Here is a 19,682-nt window from a genome sequence, read left to right on the forward strand (position 1 = left end):
ACTGAATTCTGAAAATTAGGTGAGCATGATGGCAGCCAATAAAGTAGGCATTTGGGTATACATACCAAGATTGTTTTTTATGGACGTTTCATCCTTTAAGAAATCAGGTTGGTGGTGTTAATGAAAGAAAGCATTGATAATATTCTCAAAAGGCACTCAGCCCAGTGCTTCTGTGGTTGTTAAGAGGACAGTACCGTGGGAGTCTTTGCCATAGCTGATGGAGTAAATTTTTCTGTGGCTCCTCAGAGCAATTCTCTGGGTGGTAGGGTCAGCTCTGTGCTTATGCAGGGACAGGGACTTCAGTCAGATAGGGGAATTACATTTCAGGACGGGATGCTCAGGGGCTGAGGTCCAATTTACATAGAGGCTGCTTTTTAGTTGCTGTCGTCTGGACAGCAGTGGAGCAGGATAGAAGATTTTTTTTTGCTTACATACAGTGTGACCATTCAGTCTCCTTAAACCCATCACTGTCGGGGCTTTCTCCATTCCTTCATGTTAGAAAGGGGAGTCACTGTTGTCCAGACGGAAAACTTCTGGCTTGGGTGAATGGAGGAAGATACGATGCCATGGAGTTGATTAAGAATGAACCCTTATTTTTGCAGGTTACCTATTGGAGCTATAGAATAAAAACAGTTTCCTTAGGTTAGGAAGTCCAAACTGGAAGCGGACAAAGTCTTTTGGGGAAGCGGTTGAAAATATGCAGTAAAAGTTGCTCAGTTTAATGTTAATCTCATCATTAAGTCAAAGGTCAAGGTTTTATTTCCAATTACATTTATCATGAATTTACCGAAATGGCCTTGCTGCATTTCTAAATGATCTCCACAATCCCTCTATGGTTTTGTTAAATTATCATCTTGCAAACGAACCTTCCGACTTTCCCAGTGCAAAAGGGTCTCTGCCTGACCACATGAAGGTAAGGAGAGACACAAGGGCTAAAATCTATGTTTCTGTTCTATTGTTACAGTTTAAATTAAATGACCTAAGAATATCCACCATTGCTTCAAAATACGCTGGGCTGCCAAGAGATCACTGCATTAAGATTCAAGGACATGAGCTTTGGAGATGTCATGCTTAAGATAATCTGGGGCTATTGTTTTTCTATATTATTATCTACTCAACTAATACTTCCTCAATGTCTCCATGTTCCGTGCACTAAGTGCGACAGAACTGCTACCTCCTGTCTGGTGGGGCAATTATTTACAATTTGTTGCCACTTCTGCTAGAGCAAACCCTATTTTAATACGTTACAATACATAGTGGGTGCCCAGTAAATGTTTGTTGAATGGATGCATGAGCCCATTATGAAACCTGAGAAATTCAATGTGAGCCGCTGCATCACCTCACCTCTGCTTTACCTCAGTCTGGGTCCCCGTGAAAAGGATTCACTCTCCCACTTCACAAAAGGAAAATACTTGTTTCTACAATGTATTCATGCAACCAACATTTACCGAGAGGCTCTTTCGCGGTGGGCATAGTGCTGGGCACAGCGGCTAAGAGACACCTGGGTTCTGACCTCTCCTTGCAGCCCCAGCATACTGGTTGACCCACGATTTATTGACTTGGGTAGTTAGGTAATTACTCAGTTAAGCACTGCTGCCTTTGAAAATGTCTCCTTTCTTTCCCCCTGAATTATTACAAGAGAGGAGAGAGGGAGGCAGCTGATTGGTATGAATGTCAGGGCCATAATAAACCCTGATTTACTTAAGAGTACGTGGAATGAAACAAATCAAGTGTTAACCAACATTTTCTTTGAAATGAGGTTGGGAAGGATTAGCTTAGAGGAGGGTAATCATTAGAAAGAGAAGAGCCATTAATCACTGTTCCAAAATAATCCAAGTTGAATATCTTATTGTTTAATTATTTTTAATCTTTTGGAAATACAGAGCCGCCCCAGGGTGTTTTCTTTTCTCTCTCCCTCCTACAGAGCAGCCTGCTCTGGGAGCTGAAGTCCTCCTGTGTATTCCTTGAACTGGATCCAAATTCATTACAGATAGACTGTGAAGCGGACATAGATGATGAAGCTGGTGAAGAGGAGGGGGCAGGAGGGAAGGCAAGCAAGGGACGGTAAGTAGCCAGGGCTTGTTTTAAAAGTTGAAAGGTGACCTTTGACCTTCTCGTGACTCATAAAGCACTTTATGACTCCCACCCCTTGGTCAAGAATTTTCAAGCTCAACAAAAGGGCTTTTAGCTCAAATGCCGTTTTAACCAAGCTTCACACGGACGAGTTATTTTCGTTTCTGTGTTGACCAAGTAAAGTTCTTCGCTTTGACTACCTAATAGCCCACCAACTTGGTTGAGCCCGTGTCTGTTTGCCAGGTCATGCACTTTGCCCAGGCATAGAACAAGGGCAGTGAGGTTTGATTTCTCAGTTGTGGGAAATGGATCACGAGATGTCTGATTTAGGCACATAGATGGATTAGGGCTGCCAATAGGCAGAATAAAGACAGGAGAATTTTCCAGTCCAGAGTCATTCAAAGTTCTGAACCCTCACGAGGCAAACTAATGGAATCCCTGGAGGAGGATTTCTGGGCTCAGTACCCTAGGCCCATCCACAGGACTTTGTATCACTTTGATGATTCGGCATCAGAATCTCTCATGCTGCAGTATGCCTGATAAAAAGTACCAATTATTCCGTTCACTACTGTTGAAATGTCCAGTTTCCCTCTGTGAAAGGCAACTATTAGAGACCCCAGTGGGATTCAAATGCAGTTCAGATGCCCTGTGACCAAGGTGTTTGGGCAGTAAGCTATAGAGGGCCATAGGTGCTAGAAGATTTGAATTCTTCTGTTTTGTTTTACCCATTTGCCCATATTTTTTGAACTCTATTTCCCAAGCCAGAAAACATGATTAAAGAATTATAGCCAGGCTTCTTTTAACAGGCCTGGCAAGTGCTCTTGCAATAGATTAAAGATGGCTACAAATTCTCCAACATTCCTTCAATGACAAAGTGAAGCTATGTCTCTTCAGCTTGAATCTGGACAAGATTCTGGGACTGCTTGACCAATAGAATTCTTGGGAGGTGACACCTATGTGGCCCTTTGTGGCAATTGGTTTCTGGACTATGTTGCTTGGGTTTAAGATAAAACATCTGAATATGGTGACACACAGGGGTCTCTTACAGTTGTGAGAAAAGGATCACATTTAACAAGAATCTAGTATTTTCCGGGAGCTGTGCCAGGTCTGTGGGGCATGGATGTTCATGTATGGCTCCCGTTTGTAAGAAGTTCACAGTCTAATGGTAATGATAGATGTACATGAATCATCACGATTTGGGCCAGTGATGGTACTGATGGGATGTAGCCTAAATGAGACCGCACAGGTTATCCTGAAGAACATGACTGAGAACCCCATTTTAAGCTGTACTACCTGCAGAAATATGGATTTTGGAGTGATTCCCAGGGACTGTGTGGGGAGTCATCTGAATTGCCTCCACTGAGAAGGTGACAGTTCAGCAAGGCTTTAAGAGAGTGGGAGTTTGTGCTTCTAAATGCAGAGTTCTGGCAGTCCTACATGTTGTGAGAGGTATCACATGACGAATGCTAAGATGCTTCCCTAACCAAAAATACCTTCCTCACTAGCCCTTCTACAGTGATCAAAATTTCTACAATATTCAGTGTGCCTGGGTGGCTCAGTCGGTTAAGCATCCGACTCTTGATCTCAGCTTCAGTCATGATCTCACGGTTCTGTGAGATCAAGCCCTGCATAAGATCAAGCCCCGTGTCCTGCTCTGTGCTGACAATGTGGGGCCTGCTTGGGGTTCTCGTTCTTCCTTTCTCTCTGCCCCTTCCCCTGCTCACACTAACATATGTTCTCTCTCTCTCTCTCTCTCTCTCTCTCTCTCTCTCTCTCAAAATAAATACACATTAAAAAAACTTCTACGATATTTAATCTTTGAATAGGCTTTGAAGGTCTGAAAAGTTTTAAATATTATTTGGGAAAGATGACACAGTAGATGACTTTTTGTCACTCACATATTAACACAAATTTCCTTTTTTTAAAAGTTAATTTCTTTATTTTGAAAGAGGAAGAGCACGAGAGTGGGGTAGGGGCAGAGAGAGAATGGGGGAGAGAGAATCCCAAACAGGTTCCACACATTCATTGCAGAGCCCGATGCAGGGCTCGAACTCAGAAACCATGAGATCATGACCTGAGCTGAAACCAAGATTCGGAGGCTCAAAGTACTGAGCCACCCAGGCATCCCACAAATTTCCTTATTTTTATGTTCAAAATTATTGTATTTCATGGACTATTGGGCTAGTGTATTACAGATGTTCAAAATAGTTTTTCTAATTAAATAAATGATTTGTCTCGAGCTCAAAATACGGATGCTTAAAGGCATAGACTATTTTAGGAGAGACACTCCAGTGAGTTGTAAGGAACCCCTCCTTTCAAAGCATGAATTGTTTCCTGTGTGGAGAATGATGGTATGCTTTTAAGAAAAGCAAATAAACACCTGCTTATGTTCAGAGCGTATCTAGCACTGGGGGTGGCAGTGAGGAATACACAGCAGGATTTGGCACGGTGCATTCAAGGGGGGTGCGATCTACTTAATCAAAATTAACAACTAATTCACAAGATTATGATGTATACATATCTCAACAGGAGGTAATGTGGCAGCCATTTACAGTGGTGTAGGAATGCAGCAAAAAAGTCAGCCAGAGGGGGATTCTGGTGCCAAGGAAGTTTCTTCACAAGCTTCCTATGACACAAAAGGACCCTCTGTGCAATATATCCAGTGTTGTTCTAGAAACAGAATGCTCATAGATTGTATAAAAGAGTACTTTGATCTTAGAGGAAGGTTATCTTTTGGAAAGACAATTAAGCATAATGATCATTTGGGTTATAAAGGGAGATGATTGTACTGATTCCTTCTCAGCTGTCACTTGAACCAAGTTCTCTGGGGCTATCGTGGTCAGAAGAAATTCTTTCATTTATTTTGATCATCTAGTCTCTTTGTTCCACTTGCTTCCAGAAAAGGGTTTGTAGCTCAACAGTGTCGTCAATCCCATTTCTATATAGCTGACAGCCTTTCTAAACTATAGGTCCGGTGATAACACTTGGCTGCTGAAAGTCCATAAAAAAAATCCCACTCCTTCCATCCAACCTAGCATTCCATAGCCTGGCCCCTCATCTCTCCGGGATCCCATCTTGCCCCAGTTGTTTACACCCTGGGCTCTGGCCACACAGCTGTTTTCTGAAACTCCTTTGCCCCCAGCCCTTCTCAGCCTACAGTGCCTTCCCTTGGGCCTAGATTGGCTTCTACCTGTACTAGAACCAGCTCAGGCATCAACTGCCTAATTGCACATTATTAGCTTTTAGCTTCCAGGAAAGAATGCATTTATTGTGCTCTTCATTGTATACTCATTATACTTAAAAATATGTAGTTTTTCTTAATACTCTTGTTTGTCCCCCCTCACCACACCCACTCTCCACCCTTCTCCATTCTTCTCTGTGCCCCAGGAGGCTGACCCATATGCACCTCATGCTCCCTTATCCTTCAGCTCCCAGTTGGCCTTGGCTAATAGGAGACAGGAGCAGGAGATCAGGAAGTAGGAGGAGAAGAAGGGAGCTGAGGTCTTAATCCCCCGACTTCAGACTGCCTGGTTGCCATCGTTTGTGTCTTTCTGCCAAAAGCTGCAATCTTTTTCAGGAAACCCTGCCCCTCTAGCTGCCCTCTCCTGCTTCTGGTATCCTCTCCTCTTTCTTGTGTGTTCAGGCTTCCGCTGGTAGCTGAAGTTCTTTGTTCCTACTGGCCAGGAAGCACTGCCCTGCCTGTTTTGTTCCCTGCAACCCTGCCTATGCCTTTGTGAACAGTCTCGTTCATTTCATGAATTACCAATATGAGTGAGCCATCTGTATCCTGCATGACTCTGACTAGACACCTAGTTTGCATATCAGAAGCTTTATGTAACGTTTATCATCTGATATTTTGGTGTCTTTCTTCCAAGATGTGATCTGAACTGCTTCTTTGAGCTGTAACATGGGTAGACACAGCCTGCTAACAATACCAGAAAACAGCACTCCAAGCCCCCCACTCCTGTACTTCAAATGAGGAATTTGGATGACTTGTTTGTTCACCAAGGCCCTAATGACAAATCTAATGAATTCAGATCAGGAAAACTCCAAGAGCAGCGTTTGTTAATAGCCATGTGTACCCCACTCTCAATTAGCAGAAGATAAAATATTTATATAGTGGCTGGAGGCAAATATAAAGAACTAATCTTGCTCTTCTTCCAATCCCTTCACAAGATATGAAGGTGGCAATTCAAGTAAATAATACGTGTTTGGATTAATTATAGCAACTGAAATTACAAAGTAGAAGCTCAATAAAGTCTGGTAAAAAAAATTTTAATAGGATAATTGCTGACACCACAAGTAATGTGCGGGGCTGACCTGAAACCAGAATTGAATTCCCGCTGGAACCAGCCAGTTTCTGAAGGCACGCGTGTTATTCCAGGGATGTTGGTGGCACAGCTAACCTTGTGATCCATCTGTGGAGTATCCCAAGTGAGAAAGACCACCCATTAGTCTCCGAATTGCAAGCTAAGGAGAGTAACTCACTGTAAAGTATTTGCCAAATGATAATGTCAACTACACATACATTACAGCGGTGGAAAATTACATGTCTGATCCAAGGACACTTGTACGTTTAAAGTTTCAGATCAGCAAGGAATCGCTCCAGCTTTCCTCCCCAACAAATGCCCAGGTCCACACAGGCAGATGTAGCTGAGCCTCTAGGCCGGGGGTCTGGAGAGGCAGTCGCCACAGAGAGGGAGTTTTTCATGAGTGATGCTTGTGGATCAAAGTGAAACCCCTGACTTGTGTGCCCAGGGGCGAAGATCTGAACCCCTGGCCTGAAAGAGGGCTCTGTTGGAAGAACAGTAGTCCTCCCTATGCTGAAACTGGCCAGTGGGAGTTTTTCAATTTGCACCTGGTGTTGGGCAGGAGTTCATGAAAATCCACAGAAAGGAATGTTTCCGAGTTGAATGATGGAAGAGGAAAAAAAAAAGTTGAACGGTAGTCCTTTGGAATCATGAAAAGCCCTGATTGAATTTGTGAAACAGAGACTTAAATCTTTGCCGAGGAGAACGCTTCTCGGCTGGCCTCTGAGGTTTGCCCAGCACTAACACATGCAGTGGGGCGTCCGCTGTCCCCGCTGCAGTGAGGCTTTGGAAGGCGAGCGGAGTCGCTCACAGCCACCCGGGGGAGCCAGAAGGGCTGTGCTTTTCTGACCAGGAGTCTTTTTCGTCTTCTCTTTCCAGGGCAGAAGGCTTTTCCCAGCCCACTGAGCATTTAAAATTCATACTCAGTGACAGCCCTTTCTTGATTAAGCAGAAGATTTTTGGTATTTTTCTAAACCCACTGCTTCTGTCCAAAAGGACCAGAGTCTTTTTGTAAAACACACATCTTATTTCATCTAGAAATTATCTTTCAATAGTACAAAAATAAGAAAGGCTCATTACACAAATTTCACAGGCCACTAAAGAGACTAATAAAGAGACTTAAAGTCACCCTTAATGTTGCTTTAGCATTGACCACCATCAAAGGATCACGGGGTGCTCTTCCAGCCTTCCTTTTCTAAGCATTTAGCAGTATACAAGAAACCCATTTTATAAACTATAAAAGAAAACCCAAATGTATATTTTAGAACTTGAAACTACAATAACTGAAGTTAAAATTACCAAAGATGCAGCGTTGCTTTGCTGAAATGACACCTCTGTATTTCTATTTTACTTGACTTTTCAGAGCATTTGAGATTGTTGACCAAATGTCTCTTTGAGCTCTTACTGTTTTTTGTCAGTTTCCCCCTCCTGCAGCCCTTATCCTGCTCAGTCTCTAGAAATCACTGCTCCTGAAGCTTTCCGTTACAGGACTTGAGGTCTCTATGCCCAAGATTTCCAGATTTGTGTTCTATGTCATCACGAGACATGTGTCTTAAACATAATACGGAAATGTGAAAATGGAGTTAAGCCATGAATTCTGTACACTTGAAGGAATAAACTTCCTCCCTGAGAAGTACAGATGATCTGAATGGTTTCGTTCTTGGCACATTGCTGGTTTTGAGAAGTTGAGGAAACATTCAAATGACTTGTCTGAAAAATATTAATCAGGCCACGTGTTAGGAAACTTTGGAGTAAAGTGATGGGAACCAGGGTGAGTTGGAGGGGAATGATTCACACAGAACGATGTGGATGCTAAGGCTGTGTCCTCACTAATGAGGGGAAGGACGGCACACTGTTAGCCCACGTAATATGGAAAATCTTTACCATGTTTCACTTAAATGCCCTGTAACTTTTTTACGGAAAGAGCTGTTCCAATGTTGGTAACTCCTGGTCTGCTCATCAGGGGAGCTGTGGGCTCTGTCAGTCATCATTTCACTTGACATTAAGATGCTCATTTGCTCCCAGCTTGACTTATCTCCACTCTATCTTATTTCTTTGTGGTCCTGCTTCAATGTGCTTGAATTCGTCAATGTGCCAGGTTCAGGCTGTGGTCAGAGTTAAGATAATTTTGTTAAGCCTGATGGAAGCAAAGACTTCAGAAATGGACATTAGACTTCGGGTACCTTTATGAAAAAATGAGAATCTTGGGCGTAGATAATAATAATGAAGAAGTTTTTTTCTGATTATGCACCATGCATTGGATCAGACGCTTTATAAGCCTTATCTCATTTAGTTCTCCATCATGTTTAGGAGGTAACTACAATTCTTATTCCCAGCCTGCAGATGTGTAGACAAGGCTCAGAGAGGTGAAGTCACTTGCCCATGATCACCCAGCACATAAGTTGCAGGGCCTTGACTTGAGCCTAGGCTATTCTACTTTCGAATCTTAACGGCTACATGTTGCTGCCTCCCTTGTGGTCCTGGAACATTTCTCATCAATCGAACCCAGTCATGGCATTTCAGGCTAGTGGGGGCTCTCAACCCTGGTTGCACATTGACTCACGGGGACCTTTTGAAAAATGCTAATCCCAAACCCAGCCACCAGACAGTCTGATTTCATTGGATTTGAGTCCGGTACTGGTATCTTCAGTTAGGTCCAGGCCAGTGTTTGGTTTTTTAAAAAAGTGATTCCAAAGCTCAGGCAAGCTCTGGGTTGGAGACATGTTTTCCTCTGGGAAATGGATGCATAAACTCTGGGAGTTCAATTTCTTCCCCTCAGTCTCTCCACCTTGTTTCGAATGCCCAGCCTTCTCTCCCATAGACATGTCCGTTTGAAGAACCTGTGCACGTTCCCAAGTTTTCTGATCACTCCCCGGAGCACTCCCTAAGAAATTCTGTATTCAGTTTGGCCCAGATATTGGTTTGGAGGATGCCTTATAGTTAGATTTTGATCAACTTTTGTGTGCCACATCTTCCCACCCAGTTAATTTGTATAGTCCTTAAGGGCAAAGCTGTATCTTCTCCAACTTCTGTTTCCCTGAAGATACCTTGCATAGTGCTATGTGTGCAGGTGTATGAAAAAATGCTGGCTGACTTAGTGACAAAACTACTATGGGGTTTCAAACCTATGAGAGAGTATGCAAGGAACAAAGAAGAAAAACAAATCCGGTATTGGCAGTCTTCTAGAATAATTGTACTTTGGGTATTCAGTAAGTATTGATCATTTCTTATGTGGCAATCCTATTCTAGTGAGAGACCTAGAATTATCATATCACATATATAAACTCATAAACGAGTCTTCTCAGATTGTATCGGTATCTTTCTTGGTGGGCGTAATAAGATTTTTGAAAACTACAATTCGCAGTCATATGAGGATGCAAATGACATATATGTGGGCTGTTGTAATTATTTCATGTTTGTGGATGGAAGGCCTTAAGGAAATTCTGCAAGTGACCTCTAGGGTAGGGAAAGCATCAGTGTTCTGGGTTCTCTTTATTCAAACAAAGCATGTCTCCACACAGTGTTCAAAGGCCTGAGGAACACATTATCATTCACTATGGGTTCTTTCTTTCTTTTTTCTTTTAAGTTTATTTATTTATTTTTGAGCAAGAGGGAGAGGGAGAGAATCCCAAGCAGGCTCCGTGCTGTCAGGTCAGAGCCTGAGGCAGGACTCAAGCTTAAGAACCATGAGATCGTGACCTGAGTGGAAATCAAGAGTCAGATGCTTAACCGACCAGGAGCCACCAGTAGCCCCACTATGGGTTTTCTCTAACTGTGCCAAAAGGTGGGAAAAGGCATATCCCTGGCAAAACATTTATCTCCTGTTACTCTGGTGGTAAGTTGGCAGTGGTGAAGTTGTGGCTGCTTGAGCCATTTATAACATCAGTTGACTACAGAGCTCGGCTTTGTGTTTCACTGCGTCAATATGAAACCTCAAAGTAGCGGGAACAGTTATGAAAGACCCTTGGTGTATTAGTTATCTATTGCTTTACAACAAATTACTACCAATTTGGCAGCTTGAAATGAAACGCATTTATTCCCTCACAGGTTCTATGAGTCAGGAGTCTGGGCGTAACTTAGCAGGGTGCCCTGCTCAGGGTCTCAGAAGGCTGTCATCAGGGGGTCTGCTGGACTGGGTTCTCATTTGGAGGCTTAACTGAGCAAGAATCTGTTTCTCATCCCACTCATATTTTGGGGAGAATTAATTTCCTTGCATTCGTAAGACTGAGGCCTCAGGCTTGTTGGCACCTGTCAGCTGGAAGCTACCCTAGAGGCTGCCCTTAGCCCCTTGCTGTGTGGACCGATCTGCCAGCAAGGCAGTCTTCCATAATACAACACAATCATTGATGTGATAACCTATCACTTTTGCTCTATTTTGTTGAGTTAGCAGTAAGTTCTAGGTTGTACCCATGCACAAGAGGAAGAGATTACACAGGGTTGGCACCCCAGGAATATAGAACTAAGAATCGTGGGGCCATCTTTAGAGTCTGTCCGCCGTACTTGGTTTTATTTAAAAACAAAACAAAACAAAACAAAATACTTGTCTTTGGAAGTTACAACTAATGTAATCACTTTCAGTGGTTGCTGATAAGCAGACATCTTAAACATTTTCCTTTTATAAATTTAAACCCTGTTGTCCATGGGTCTATTCGGGGGGTAGAAGGGGAGGTAAATCTTTTAAACATTACTTTAAAACTCGTTGGTAGGGGTGCCTGGGTGACTCAGTCGCTTAAGTGTCTGACTTCGGCTCAGGTCATAATCTTGTGGTTTGTGGGTTCGAGCCCCACATTGGGATCTGTGCTGACAGCCTGGAGCCTGCTTCAGATTCTGTGTCTCTCTCCCTCTCTGCGTCTCCCCTGCTCACGCTTTGTCTCTCTCTCTCACTCTCTCTCTCTCTCTCTCAAATAAATAAACATTAAAAAAAAACCTGGTTTATAAGCTGACAAAGGTCTGCACTGTTAATGATTTTTATGACAGTCCAAGGCGACCTCCTATCTTTTTGAGGTAAGACCACTTCATCCTGTTCTATAAAATAGGCAGCCAAAATAAATTGACTGAATTTTTCAACCTGCCTTTCTAGGAGACAAGCCTTCCCTGGAATATTTGCCGAGTGAACGTCCTCTGTGCAGACTCACATGATGCTTTGTCATCTTTGGGAGAAGAGCCAATATTATAAAAAGTTGCTGGGGAAAAAATGGATCACGGCAGAATAACCAGGGCATTTAACCAGCCTGAGTTTGGTATGCTTGATGTCCATACCCTTTTAGGAAAGCTTTGCCTTTTATTGTCACTCTTTGCCTAGCCAGTATTTTAGTGGTTCCTTTTGCTTCTGAAATTGGAGCCCTGAAGATACCAGATCCCTAGGGTGGTGTCGTCAGGTCAGAAGCAGTCACCAAAGAGTGGCTTGGAGGGAGTACCGAGAATCCCCATTACTGTGATATTTCCTCCCCACCATCCTCCCCTCCCTGTCACCCCTGTCTTTTCCTTGATATAGACAGTTGGTGTTAGTCTTTTGTAAAGTGCCGTGAAAACTAAGCTCGGGGATTAGACACCTCCCTTACACCCTTCCATCCTGATTGCTACCCCCAGACCTCTCTCATTGAGGTGTTCTGGGGCTTCTCCCATTTCGTGTTGATATCAGAAGAGAGATTTGGAAAATTGTGTATCTTTTTTTGACCCTTCCCTGAGAATTCAAAGGGGAAAAAGTCACTTTAAATATTGTCTGAAACACAGATGTGAGCTAGCTTCTTCCCAGCCGCAGACAACGGGTTTTGTTTTTTCTCTAGGAGGTGATGGTTGCTGGCCTCTGTGGGTTTCCCGGGTCAAAGAAACAGAATTTAGAACCTGGAAGTGTTGATCAAGACGAACACCGCAACTTTGATCAGTTAAGTATGAATAAATCAGAAATGTATGCTTTAAATTCCCTTCGAAATACATACATAGTTAGAGGTTAAGGGGAGAAAGCGTTTGGCAGAATACATCTCAGAAGTTGCCAGCCATATAATGCTTGAAAAATCGCCAGTTCCACTTTGCCAAACCTAAAAGCAGCCAGGTTTGCTCATCTCCACATTAAAGGAACATTAAGGTCTTTATCTATTGACCTGAACCTAATAAAGAAGGGGAATTTTAGAGCTGAGACTAATGTTTTTTTTGTTTTAAATCACCTCCTACTGACTAATTATTGTTGAGATCTCTGTGCGGTGTTGCATATCTAATCCATGATACTCAATAATACCCAAGTGTGGAGCTGGCAAATAAGTCAAGGATGTTATAAAGAGGGCAGGGACCAATTAGCCTCATTAGGTCGAGCAAGCCTCAGAACAAGTGATAGCCTCTGACTGCACTAAGGAAAAATTAGATGAAATGTTAGAAAAGATGGCATTACATAACAGGCAAAGCCACAGCTGCATCAGGATATAAAATCACTTAAACATTTTTTTTATGTTTATTTATTTTATTTTAGTTTTTATTGAGAGACACAGAGCACGAGTGGGGGAGGGGCAGAGAGAGAGGGACACAGAATCCGAAGCAGGCTCCAGGCTCTGAGCTGTCAGTACAAAGCCTGATGCCGGGCTCCAACTTGTGAATGAAGAGATCATGACCCAAGCCGAAGTTGGAAGCTTAACCGACTGAGCCACCCAGGTGCCTATGTTTGTTTATTTTTGAGAGAGAGAGAGTGACAGGGAGAGAGAGAGAGGTAAGGAGAGACAGAGCATGAGCAGGGGAGGGGCACAGAGAGAGGGAGACACAGAATCCGAAGTAGGCTTGAGGCTCTGAGCTGTCAGCACAGAGCCCGGTGTGGGGCTTGAACTCATGAACCGTGAGATCATGACCTGAGCTGACGTTGGATGCTTAACCGACTGAGCCACCCAGGTGAGCCTATAAAATCACTTTCTAAAGAGCCCAAAGTAGAAAGCATACAATAGACACATTCTTGAAATTCTAAGAAACAAGTGTTCAAATAATAGTGTGATTACTATTTGTTAGATTATTATTGCTGCTATTATTAGGTACCTAGCATGCACTTACCGAGCACGTTCTGGGCTAAGCCCTTTGCATATACTGTTGATAAACCTAACAGCACAAGTATTTAAACAGTTTGTGAGATTTCTTTTGTACAAGTCCTGATGAGAATCTTGCTTAAAGTCATGCTGTTCACCTGAATCTTAGGTTTCTATGGAAAGGTATCTCCAGGCAGCCAGAATGCCTGAGACGTAGAGGTTCTTGCAGATTTCCAACCTTTCAAACATCCGGTCTTGCCCAGTCTGCTCCAAAGTGATTATTTGTAACATATGTTAGAACCGGTTTAACAACTGTGAGGGATAGGTGCCTTGTCCATGATCACCATTTACTGAGAAGGTGCAAATAGTATTTCTTAGAGTTAATGGACCAGGTGGTGTTTTGGATATACCTAACTGGCCAAATCTATAGTGATTATGGATATGCGAGATAATATTTACTGAGAGCTTATCATGTACCAGATAATGTTGTGATAGTTCCTATATATAGTAATTCATTTATTTCTTTTAAATATTTATTTATTTATTTATTTATTTATTTATTTATTTATTTATTTTGAGAGAGAGAGAGAGAGAGAGAGAGAGAGAGAGAATATGAGCATAGAGAGAGAAGGAGAGAGAATCCCAAACAGGCTCTGTACCATTGCAGAGTCTGACATGGGGCTCAAACTCATGACTGTGAAATCATGACCTGAGCCGAAATCAAGAGTCGGATGCTTAACTGGCAAGCCACCCAGGGGCCCCTATACTAACTCATTTAATCTTTTTTTTTCCATTTAATCTTTATAATAACTTTATGCTATAGTTTTTAGTCATGGGTAACTAGTACTTTGAGACAGTATTAGAATTGAGTAACTGCTATAACAAACATCCTCAAATGTTAGTAGTTCGTACAATAGAAGATTTATTTCTTCTTTACATCACTGTCAATAACATGATTGGCAAGCAGATTTTCACACCATGGTTTGGGGAGGCAGCACCAGCTTGAGGGGTCTCAGAATCTTATCCTGGATCTTCTGTGACTGGCAGGCAAGCCATGAGAGGAGAGAAGGAGCATAGAGGATCTTGTGGGAGGCTTGAGGGGCCAGCTCAATAGTGTCATTTCCACCTCTGCCCACATTCCAATAGTCAGAACTGGTCACAGGGCCGCATGTAGATGAAAGAAGAGAATGGGAAATGTGGTTTTCCTGTGTTCCCAGGAGGGAAAAGAAACAGTGTGATAGATGCATAATGATAGATGTGTCACAGAGAGGTGCTATTATTATCCCTGCTTTATAGCTAAGGGGATTAAGGCATTGGAAGGTTCGATCCCCAAGATCGTGTAGTTCAGTACCCAATATCAGAGTCAATAAGTAGGATGGTGATTCACAAACAAGTAGCCTTATTTCTGAGCCCATGCTTGTAATTACAACTCTCTACTGCCTCTCAATTATCGCAGGGTCAGAAACATTATTCTCAAGGCTTTGCTATTTGCTTTGATGATTTTACCCCAGATCCAGCTTAGATGATTATTTATACATTTTTATGATTAGGTAAGTGTGCTATTTACAGAGTACCAGTCACAGATTATTATAAAAATTGGTTAGACAAACAAAACAGAACTCTAAACTCTGTAGGAACATTTTACATCAACTTTTCACCCACACCTCCTACTTTCTTTCCCTATCTCAGACCCACCCACTTATTAGCCACAAGTACCACCACTACCAAGAAGAAGGAGAAAAAAGAAAGAAGGAAGGAAGGAAGGAAAGAAAGAAAGAAAGAAAGAAAGAAAGAAAGAAAGGTTCCAATAAAGCTTTCACAGTATTTGAGAAGGTCAAAGGGAGTTTAGTGAGTTAATATCTGCTGCCACCTGAAATTAACCAGACATTTGGCTCTTTTCCCAAGATGGATGGTTAAAAATATCAGACCATGAGCTCTGAATGAGTTTAGCCCAACTTTCAGCCTTGTGCTCAATAGCAGGCCACTCCATGATTTTTCTTACCCACCACTGCTATTTCTCATGTGTCCAAAAACATTTGAAACCACCTCACTGAGCCTCCTCCGCAGAGCCTTGCCCTGAAGTCTTAGAGACAACCTCAGACTGGCCTGGTCAGACCCTTGGAAAGCTTCAGAATCCTGCCTGTCAGATGTGTACATGTCAAGACTCCACCTGTTCTGGCAGGAAACCAATTTTCTTTTCTATTTCTTCCTCCTTTGGGAAATGTGCCTGTTTCTGGCATCTGTCCCCGTGTATCCTGCTTCACACACTGAGACAAAGAAGTCATTTCATTTCTCAAGCCGTCTTTCCACTTAAAAAAAAAAAAAAAGTTCTTCTCTTTTCTCCTAACAGCCCTCTTGACTCCTTCATCTTCCTCTACTTTATGTATTTAAAACTCTTCTTGTTTCCTCGTATAATATTCTTGCTCCATTTTCTCTTGAAGTTCCCTTCTTTGTTTTTGTTTGGAGTCTTCATCTTTTTCGAAATCCCCTTTGATTATATGAAAGAACCTCTCTTAAATAATCTAAGGGGTTTTCATATGCATCACCCACCGATCTTAATGGTTTTCGTTACTGTTCTGGAACATTTTGTCATTGATCTTGAGACAAGTTTGACTATTTGTTTTTCTTTCTTCCTAATAGTGCCTATACTAACGTACAGGTGGTATGGGTGAGAAAACATGACGGTATTGAAATATGGGCTTCCACTACTGATCTGTACTTTAAGATACACGATTTCCTGTTTTTTTTTTTTTTTTTTTTTTTTTAAGAGAACATTGGACTTTCTCTTTTTTCCAAATTCCTGCCACCTCTGTTGTTTCAAACATGATTTCCTTGGGGTGTGAAAAGAAATGAGTTCCAGGGAGGCTGGTGTAGGCAGGTCAGATGGATTCTCTTCTTCCTACAGAATCATCCTGTGATCTTGGTAAAGTGAAACTGCAGGACAAAAGCGTATTTAAAGAAAGATATTATGGGACCGGAAGCTTAGAGAATTTAACTTTACTTCTGTGACTCAGATGCCTCCCATTTTAAGAATGTCTTCTGAACGCCGTGTACTTTGGTCTTGCCTTTTCATAAAAAGGAAACCAATAAAAATATAGCACTTACCATGTAGGCCTCTAACCAACTTCCAATAAATGTCTCATTAAAATCCTTTTCAAAAAAATGTTGTGGGTGAAAAAATTAATGAACTGAACCAGGAAGATGAAGTACATTTCCTAGGAACTGGTATTTTGTGAACATTCTCTACCCTCCTCCTTCTGTCTTCTGCCAAATTTTTGCCAGTTTTTCTCTTCCACCGAGCAACACTTGGGTTTGCCAGATGTGTTTCAAAGGGCATGAGAATGTTAGTGAAAGACACGAGAAAGCAAGGCTTAATGAAATATGTGGTACATGCTCTTGGACATGGTATGGATTTCCTTGTCATCACCCCTCTGTCCTCCCTGAGACACAGTGTCACCGTCACTAATTCTGCGAATTGTTAAGGCAGAACTCATGGGCTCAAATCCTGGCTCCGTTGCTGATTAGTTCTGTGATTTTCAGCAAGATCAATAATCTCAATAAGCCTTAGTGTCTTCATAAGCAAAGTCCTCTTTGGGAGCTGTAAGGACACATGAAGAAAAGCAAGAGAAAACACTTAACACAGCACTTGGTATATTCTTAACAGGCAGCAAGTGGGTCTCCCATAAGCTCAATGGAGAATATTATTAAAAGATTAAACTAGTCTCTCTTCCTCCTCCCTTTAGATATTAATTCCTAACAAATCCTGTTTCCTTAAATTCCTTTGGCCTTTACAGTTGATTGCCATGGGGAAAGAGAGGGTGGGTAGACACTTAAAATACATACTTAAAATTTTTTTAAGGGTGTATTTATTTTTGAGAGAGAGGGAGACAGAGCACAGGGGGGGGGTGGGCAGAGAGAGAGGGAGACAGAGAATCCGAAGCAGGCTCCAGGCTCTGAGCTGTCAGCGCAGAGCCCAATGCAGGGCTCAAACCCACGAACTGTGAGATCATGACCTGAGCTGAAGTCCGATGCTTAACTGACTGAGTCACACAGGCACTCCTGGGTAGACACTTAAAGTCAGAGGTTATCATTTCCCTCTAAGTTGAAAAGCTAATGTTTTGAGTCAATAGTGTGACAATAACCTTGAAAGCCAAGCATTTAAGGGTGGGGTGGGGGAAGAGCCTTCTACTTTGTAAAGCTTCCCTTTACTTATCTAGAGTCAAGTCTGGTAAATTTGGACTCCAGAGCTTTATTTATAAGACCTAGAAAAAAAGAAGAAGAAAGATATGATGTAAGAATAAATTTCATCTGACTGAAAGGCAAAGTAAGAAAGCCCTTCATGTTCCAGTGAGAGGAGTCCAGGGAGGGAGAGGAAGGAGAGGAAAGATTCCAGAATTGAGGGATAAAACCTCACCATCAAGGTCAACATTCCCAGTGGAAGAAGGCTTGAGAAAATCTCACAGCAGGTTGATACAACCTAAACATCTCAAGACAAATGTTAGTTAGTTCAAAATCACTTCAAGGGGGAGCTCCCTGTTTTGAGCCTAGCATGGGAACAGCATGGCGCCACCTGCATGGTTCAGAAAGCCTGGAGGTGGCCTTCTTGGTCCACATGGAACGGAAGAACCCTCATGTGTCTCAGTAGAAGAATCAGGAAGTCCTGTAGACCCCTGAGCCACAGAGGGACAGGGAATAAGGAGGTTGTTTTATGGTGCCGGGTCCTCCTGTCAGGAGGCTACGGCAGAAATCACAACTTCTACTTCAAGTGATAGGTGCAAATGAGGTAAGCTGGGTCACACTAGAGACAAGAATGGGCAACAGAGACAAGATCCAAACAGTCCCATCATGTCAGGCCTAGAACATCCAAGGAACAACAAAGACTCAGTAACCTTGGAGTAGCAACATTAACTCTTCTCTGCTGCCTGTGGAGAAAAAAGCCCTCTCGATTAAGAGAAGATCTGAGAGAAGAAAAAAATAAAGAATCTATGTTGACTTTTGCATGCCTGAATATAATTCACAAATTTGTGACCCTTCTATGAAAGTAATTGAGAACTGGCCTCGTATTGAAACTGACTTTCAGTTTGTGTGTGTGTGTGTTGTGTTTGTTGGGAGCAGGTGGGGGCTGGGTTGGTTAGTATAGGACGTCTCACTGCTCCACAGAGATGTGAACCGAGAAACGTATCTTCTGGAAAATAAATTTTGGAGCTTCACAGAATAAAGGTGGTACTCTGCCACAGTAACGAGTTGTTTTTTTTCATATGAAAGTGGGCCACCCAAGGGCATCCACCAAAACACACATACCTATAGCCATGCCATGGCAGCCACTTAGCTCTAGGAGGAGTCCTAAACAAAATTTATGAGTCCTAATCCGATATATCTCACTACTTACTGCCTGAAGCACTCCCTGTTTGGCGTTGAAGTGATTCGACTAAAAATATACCTACCAATCAACACCTCCCTGTTGTTTCTAGCTACATGGACGCTAAGGGCAGAAAAAGTCTCCAAATATGCTTCCAAGAGCCCACAGCTCCTCAGGACACTAGTTGACACGAGTGTTGTGGAAAGCAGAATAGATGTGTAGCACAGTCAACCAATAGTGTCAACAGACTCAAGGTGTTAACATGTGAAATGAGGTTGTTATTTTGATGACAGTGATTATATCAACTGTTCCTCCTTACCGTCATGAGGTACTTTTAGATCATGGACACTAAAATTACCAACCGGTAATTTGGAGATCAAATTAACAGCAACCCATTCAAAATAAATTGGCTCGTTTTGGCTCAGTGGCATTAGGCAACAGAAGGAATGTGAAGTTCTCAAACTGGTTTGTACCACATCTTTGTAGCTCGAGCTTGATGAAGTTCTGGACAGATGGTTCTTTCAGGCATTGCTCAACTAGGAGGTCATTTCTGCTGTTGTCAGAATGGAAATCCCAAAAACACATATTTGAGAGTCCACAGACTATCTTCATAGTATATTTCAGTAACTTCAAAAGCTTCACTGCTGGAAAATTCTTAATTTTGTCACCCAAGTCCTCCTGCTTCCTGAGGAATCACTATGTTCCTGAATATCCATCAATCTTATTCCAAGTCTCCATATTGGATACCAGAAATCCTGTCTCCTCCTCAAGTATTTCTGAGCATCTCTACATGGCTTACATTCCTGGTGGTTGCTTATTGTATCAGTTAGGAATTGGGCCCAGCTGCATGTAACCAAAATTTTACTGCTGTGGTTTAACCAAGTGGAAAGAGGGGTGTTGTTCTCACACATTAAAAGTCTGGAAGTGAGCCATCCCAAG

General features: G+C 42.4%; 1 long non-coding RNA gene across 1 annotated transcript; it reads left to right on the plus strand.

Annotated features, from left to right (window-relative positions):
- The first annotated feature begins 1,908 nt into the window (after window positions 1-1,908).
- Window positions 1,909-12,785, plus strand: LOC109275054 (uncharacterized). The gene is made up of 3 exons (XR_002083951.2): window positions 1,909-2,064; window positions 11,464-11,623; window positions 12,170-12,785. It is a non-coding gene; the product is annotated as an uncharacterized LOC109275054 (long non-coding RNA).
- The last annotated feature ends 6,897 nt before the right edge of the window (window positions 12,786-19,682 follow it).

Source organism: Panthera pardus, unplaced genomic scaffold (assembly GCF_024362965.1).
Source record: "Panthera pardus isolate Hobbes unplaced genomic scaffold, ASM2436296v1 HiC_scaffold_2, whole genome shotgun sequence".
Taxonomy (NCBI): domain Eukaryota; kingdom Metazoa; phylum Chordata; class Mammalia; order Carnivora; family Felidae; genus Panthera; species Panthera pardus.